The sequence below is a fragment of the Olea europaea genome, unplaced genomic scaffold (genome assembly GCF_002742605.1).
Source record: "Olea europaea var. sylvestris unplaced genomic scaffold, O_europaea_v1 scaffold221, whole genome shotgun sequence".
NCBI classification, from domain to species: Eukaryota; Viridiplantae; Streptophyta; class Magnoliopsida; order Lamiales; family Oleaceae; genus Olea; species Olea europaea.
In genome coordinates, this window is record NW_019240124.1 from 541,317 (window position 1) to 548,544 (window position 7,228).

Genomic DNA, 7,228 nt, shown 5'->3' on the forward strand with positions numbered 1-7,228 from the left:
AGTCGAAGAAGAAAAGAGAGATAAAATAAGAATCAGAGAGAATTTACGTGTTGTGTAAATGACATGTTGGAGTTTCGCTTGCATAAACTTGGTGTGTAATTTCGAAGAAATTCAAGAAATTACTACGAAACTGTTAAAATCTGATAAACACTTCCAAAAAAGAGTCCTTAATAATACTCGTGAGATAATTTGCTAAAATTGATTCCTTACACTCCATAAGATCGACACATTTAACAATTTTTGCTATAAAGAATAATCTGAAAAGAACTATCATTTGATAATATTATAAGCTTAAATATATATATCACGTAACATAAGCTGGAAATTTTTTTTTTTTTTAAACTTATATTATAAATTGGATATATACTAAGAGAAATATCTCACTAAAAGGTACTCAATTAAAAAGGTTGAACCCCAAACTTGAGGGTCTCCCATCGCCCCACCCCTGGAGTATCGTGAGGGAGATAAATCACAGGATGTGCTCCATCAGGCCAGAGAACAAGAGCTTGCCTGTGCACTGGTGCCCATAAAGAGTTCAATTCCATATATCAGAAATCGAACCCTCACATTGCGACTGCCGATAAAGTTGAAACTACCTCACTCTTGTCCTTTGCACCACTAGGCTATGTCCCGAGGGGCAAAAAGTACTCAATTAATCGTTCTGTAAGCTGGTCATACACACGTAAAATGAACCCAAAGACTAAGCAGTCTTGTTTAATAACTATTAAAATAAAATTCTTTTTTCTCAAACTCATTTTTAACCTCACGTTCTCACAATAAATTATCATACACTTAAGCATAAAATTTCTTCTTACTTTTAAAACACATTCTCCAAAAAATCATTATTCCTTAATTTTCCCCACGAATCGGTTTCTATAGATAGATACCGGCCCTCTCACCTAATTTTCTCAAACTTTAATGCTACCAAATTCTTTGAGAATTTTGGGCTGTCTCTATTAGGCCTGAGTTTCGTTAAAAGATTCAAGCCCAAAATGCTAAATAGGACAAAGCCTTCTTTCACATGTAAAAAAGGTCCATAATATGCAAGCAATGCGTTGCCCAAAAGCAGGAAGGCCCAGCACAACCAATTTGACTTCTCTTCTTAGAGCATAGCCAAAAAGCTCATTAAAAATGAAATGCTCTCTATTTTAAAAATTCAACATTTAAAATTATAATTCAAAAGATTCTTCAAATTAATATTTTAGAGTATCTCTAACCGACTCTCTTTTTAAAGAATATATTTTGCAATTTAGAGAATAATTTTTTTTTTTTTTAAGTTACTTCAATGGACTCTTTATTTTTAACCCATCAATTTTATTACTCTTCAAATTATTTATTGTTTTTTCTGTCTTTTATTTTTCCTAACTTTCCTCCAAACCATTATACTCCCCCCAGTCCAATTTTATATAGGTCATCTTTCATTATTGTCTTGTCTCAATTATATAGTTCTGTTTATTTATTTAGAATGTTTTGTTTTGTTTGTATACTAATATACCCTTATTTAATTTGTTTAATTATAATTAATTTTTTCTACTTAATCTTGAAATTGTACAAACATAATTAAGGGTAAATTCGAATTTTTTTTTGGTAGAACTTGCTTTTTCAATAATATTAAATACGATTTCTTAATCCGTGTGAAAAACAAAATCAATTTACATAAATGGGAAGGAAAGAGTATTACTTTCCTTAATTGAAAATTGAAATATTTTGATTGCATTTAATTATATAGATTGGCTCTTGAAATATAATTTCAAATTGACTCTTTAAGTGGAGAGTGTCTTATATTTAAATGGATTCAAAACATTCCAATTTTCGATGATCAATATATTGACCCAACTATATACAAAGAAAATTGAAGTAATAAAATAATTTGAAAGGAAAGTGGTGAAAATAAAAATGAGGAAAATAAAAAATACATATTAGGAGTAGTCAAATTAAGTGTTAAAAATAAAAAGGTTGTAGGCGTATTTATAAATTTTTACTCTCTAAATTTATAAATTCTCTCTAAATTGTAAAATATGATCTTTAGAAATAAAGAGTCTCTTGGAGATATTCTAATAGTTAAATAAGTGAAATAATATATTTGTAATATTTGTCATTAGATTTTAGTTTTGAAATTTTAGTTTTTGAAGGCCCCAACGACTAGTGTTATAAATGTTTGATATATTAGATTGAACACACTTGACAAAATATGAACGACCTTTTTTATATATTTGATTTCTTAATTATTTATCATTTTAATAAATGACACTCGTTGTTAAAAGTTGGATGTAAAACACAAAAAGCACGAAACTAACTCAAGATATAGGATCAAGCTTTGAGATAATATTTGAAAGTGCGTACTTGATAACTGGTATATAATAGAAAGTATGATTGAATAGTGAAATAAAAAATTAACTTATTTTTTCTTAATAATGTTAATGACGTGTCTCTTCACTTGCATTTTTTTGGAGTAATGCTATTTGCAGTCGCTCATTGACATGGTCACTTTACGTGGTATATATGTGATGGTTAGTGATTTGATGCAGGATGATGCATAGTAATTAATAGAACTAGAAATTATATTAATAAGGATCATTAAAGGTTTGAATCATTTGATTTAGGGAATTAAGGTCTTATTCAAATGTGGCCTGCCTTTTCTCAATCAATGTTTGACTAGCTACAAGCCTCTAAATAAGGTTGGACCATTTAACTTTGTCAAACTTGTCATTAGACCAGTTTTCACACATTTGGAATGTGACAATTTCCCCTTCAGCCTTTCTTGAAAAAACATAGGCTGACAAAATCTTTGATTAGGCATCTTATTAGAGGACATCATTTTCATACATTATATTAGTCATGTGACAATTTTACCTTTCTAGAAAGCCTCACAAATCTTTCTACTTATTAGACTTTTCATTGCATGCTAAAATCAAGGATCTGAGTATTTTCAAAAGATTATTTAAATAAAAAAAATATTTTATACTTTAAAAAGTTAGTGCTTAAAAATAAATTTTAAGAAATCTTCTATTTTAATTTTTTAAAATGGAGAATGAGTTCAACTCTTTAAATTTGGATAGCCAAACATGCTCTATTTTTAATTACAATGGTAGCATTTAATAAACTATGGATTTCAAAGCTCTATTATTAATTTATTCAAATCACGTTTGAATTGATTGATTATTGACATAAAAAAATGTTTAAATAAAATATGAAGAGAAATAAATAAATATTTATTGAGAAAAGCAAAATGAAGAGCAAATATAGAGAGTTGTTTGAGTGTATTAACAAAAATTAGATGTTCTCTATTATATATAAGATGGTTTTTATAAGTAAAGAATCCCTTAAAGATATTCTTAGTATGTAGTAAGTTGGTCTCTTCAACTCATTTGACCGAAAATTGGTAGAAAAGGCAATCCTATATGCTAAAAATAAATATTTAGAACTAATAAAATCAACCGATTCACCATTTAAACCAACTAGCGCAACGTTAAAATTTTGTCTTTATTTGTTTATTTAATCATTGTTTGGTTTAGATAAAAATTAAATTGTTGGTTAATTTTGATAAAAATTAATGGAATGTGTAATTGAAAAATTGTGGATTGGATGATATGTTTGGTTAAAATTAATTATTGACTTTTACTTAAATTATAATCAAAATTTTTAACTGAATCAAAAGAGGCTTAATATTATAACACCTTTATCTCAATTTTGAATCTATACTTTTTCTCAATCAATGTTTAGGTAATGTTTAAATATTGTCATGTTTAACAAAATACAAACAAAGTCAATATAGCAATTTCTCGAATGTTTTAACATTATCCATCTTTTAGTTAGCACATAATAAAAGTTAAGCCATAAATAGAAATAATAACAATAATAGTGGACTTTGACAAATTATAATGAGTCATAGTTATAATTATACAAAACAATATAAAAAATATTTTATATACAAATAAATCCATCATTAGACTTTGACAAATATATTAGTGTTTGTTTGGAAAAGATTCTTTTACGTGAAAAATGATTTTTTTAAAGAATGTGGGGTTTATATATACACACACACATATATATAAACACACACACTTTTTTTTTTCTGAAGAATGTATATATGAAAGTGAGTTAAAAAATAAGTTTTTACAAACAAATGTTTAATTTTCTTTGAGATTTGAGACTCTTACAAAAATCAATTTCTACTATAAAAATATGTCTTTAAAATATATAAAGGAGCAATAAATATTAATTAAAAATCAATTTACTCGAAAAAAGTAGACTACAAAAGCAATTTGCTTGAAATATGAATTCAACAGGATATTATGATTTTTGCGTCTTGCTATTATCCGTTGATTGTAAGTTCTACAAAAGCAATGTTAACTAATTTGAAGCAACAATTATGTTTATTTATTTATATATATGTTATATAATTGTATTTATGAGTGAGAAACTTTATTGTTCAAAATATAATTTAAGATAAGTTTTGATTTAAGAGCGAAAAAATTCCTTTTTAGTCTCTTAGATCATTTCCAACTCATTTTATTAGAACATTGTGATTTTCATACCATTTTATTTAGTCGTCTCTAGCCCATTACACCAAATGTTACTGTAAATTTAAAATTTTCTATAAATTTTACTTTTCAACATTTCAAATTTGTAGCCTTTGAATTTTAAATTATAATTGACATATGAAGTCACGAAGAAATTACATTTACGCGACAAAGCATGAAAATGTAGTTGATTAGCAAAGAAATGAACAATTAAAACTTGACAAGTATATTTAAGCTTCTTCTTTTTTTAATTTTTGAACAAAGATTAAAGTCTCGTGAAAAATCAAGAACTCATAATTATGCACTTGTTTTCTCTATAATCAGGATAGAGTTGTATGAGATAGAAGTCACTCCCAACTTGCACCATCATGAAATAGGTGTAATGCAAAATATTTCAACAGAAACGTAAATTAATAGGTTGAAACTTCTATGAGAAAATTACATTTCTTTGACCAATGTGATTCTCATAACAAAAAGTAGAATGATTAGTCTAAAGGTATATATGTGTGTTCATATTTTTCGTGGAAAATGTGGAAGTTTGTGATATATAGGAACATTGTACTATTTTAAAAATTTACTAATAAATGTGTTATATTGTGCACAAAGGGTGTCGTTAATCTTTTTCCACAAAATTGTGAATTTTTCGTCTTTTACTCAAAAAAGGGGGAAATTGCTTGAAATATGACGTAAACAAGATATTACCACACTTGCGTCTTATTACTTATTTTTGGAGAACATTCTACTTGCAATGCCTAAGTGAAAGATAATGTTTATGTAATGCACATTACACAAGCACACACAATATTGTACGAAATAATAGTAAATTTAGTTTGTGATAATTTTTTATTCTATTTATAAAGTAATTTATTTAATATTCCTAATCAATTAAAATTACAGTATCATTTCGCTCATAATTCTAACCTGAAGTTCTTGAATCCGCCACCTAGGTGAGGCAATGTGTGAGTAAAACCTTTTAACATTATGTTTCAAAAAAAGTCGAAATTATCTCAATGTTCTATCATAAATTCATTCAGGATACGAAGGTCTTGAATTGAAAACAATTACAAATTAGAGTAAATAATCATATTTTTGAGAACTTCGAGTTATTTGTTTTTTATTTGGTTAGCGAAACTAAATTTTCCCCTGTAAAAATTATTATTTTGGTAAAAGCATCGAATTACTATTTGTTATTCTACTAGTGTATGGTAAATTGATTTCTCTAAACCAAATATTGAGACAATTTTAGTGAAAATTGTAAAATAATAATAATAATAATAAATAAATGTCATAATTTACTTGTGGATTAATACACAATTGATATATGATAAAACAATTTTGATAACCACATCGAATCAATATCTATTTTAGACTACTTAATTATGATAACGACTCATTATGGCTCAAATAGCTCGCACAGGCTTACTTAACCAATGTACATACATAGAATATTGTAAAGAGACCCGATACGTTCGAAAAAGAGAGTTCACAATCCTAGAACAATGATGATATTCATTCATTGGTAGGTAATTGTTTCAAGTTGTTTACTATAATAAAACCACTTAAGGTACATAATGTCAATTATTTCATCACACAAAATTCATGTATGATCGTTAAATTTATTTATTTATTTATTATTATTATTATTTATTTTTTTAGGAAAAATAGTAATGTAAAAATAGTAATGGAAAATGTAAAACGTGCAGTAATGATTGTTATGAATATAATTAATTGTTAGTTAACTATCCATTAACAACAGATTCTGTTCGTTAACAACGGTTAATTGTCATTAACGATAATTTTTTTTTAAAAAAAAACATCTAAATTTTTATTGCACATTCAATGAATTTTCCAGAAAAAATTTGGTCGAAAGATGCTATAATTCAATGCATTCCATCCAACAAGAATATTCCACAAAATTGTATTCAAAATTTTCTTAAAACTCAACTTCTTACGTAACGTTAGTATCTCTGTTTGTATAAATATTAACAAGTAACTAATCGATAATTATCCAAAGCACTACATTCCTTATGGTACCATTTTGAAATTAGATACTGTTACTTTTAGATTATAGATGTAGGCATCAAGATTTAAATCAATTCTTTATTTAGCCTTTTTTTTTTCTTCAGTGTTTTCTTTAGAAAAACCTATAGATATGGAGAATTAACATATACTAAATACCTACTATTATATTTCTTGTGTATTTACGGTCTGTTTGAGTCTTTGAGCCCCATTTTAGAGGAAAATGAATTTTGTAATAGTGATTTTTTGGAGGGTGTGTAATTAAAAAGTAGCAAAAAATTAGATTTATATGTGAAATTATTTAATGGAAGAATATGATTGAAAATAAATTTGGAGAAAAATGAATATTTAAATAGTGGGTCTCAAACAGACGTCAAGACAAAATGTTTCGAGATTTGTGCACTAACTTATGGGGCCTGTTTGAGCCCCATTTTATTATAAGAATGCATTTTGAAATAGTATATTACTTGAAAATATATGATTAAAAAATAAAGACAAATTTTACATTTTTGTTTAATATTATTTTATTAAAAAATGTGTGGTTTAAATTTTTTTTTAAAAAATAATGAGAATCAAACAATGACATAATTTTAAAAATATTTCTATTCAAACGGGGGCCATGACAGGCACATGTGACATGTGCCAATTTGGCGGGGACGGCCCTAATTTTAACTACCCAATGATAT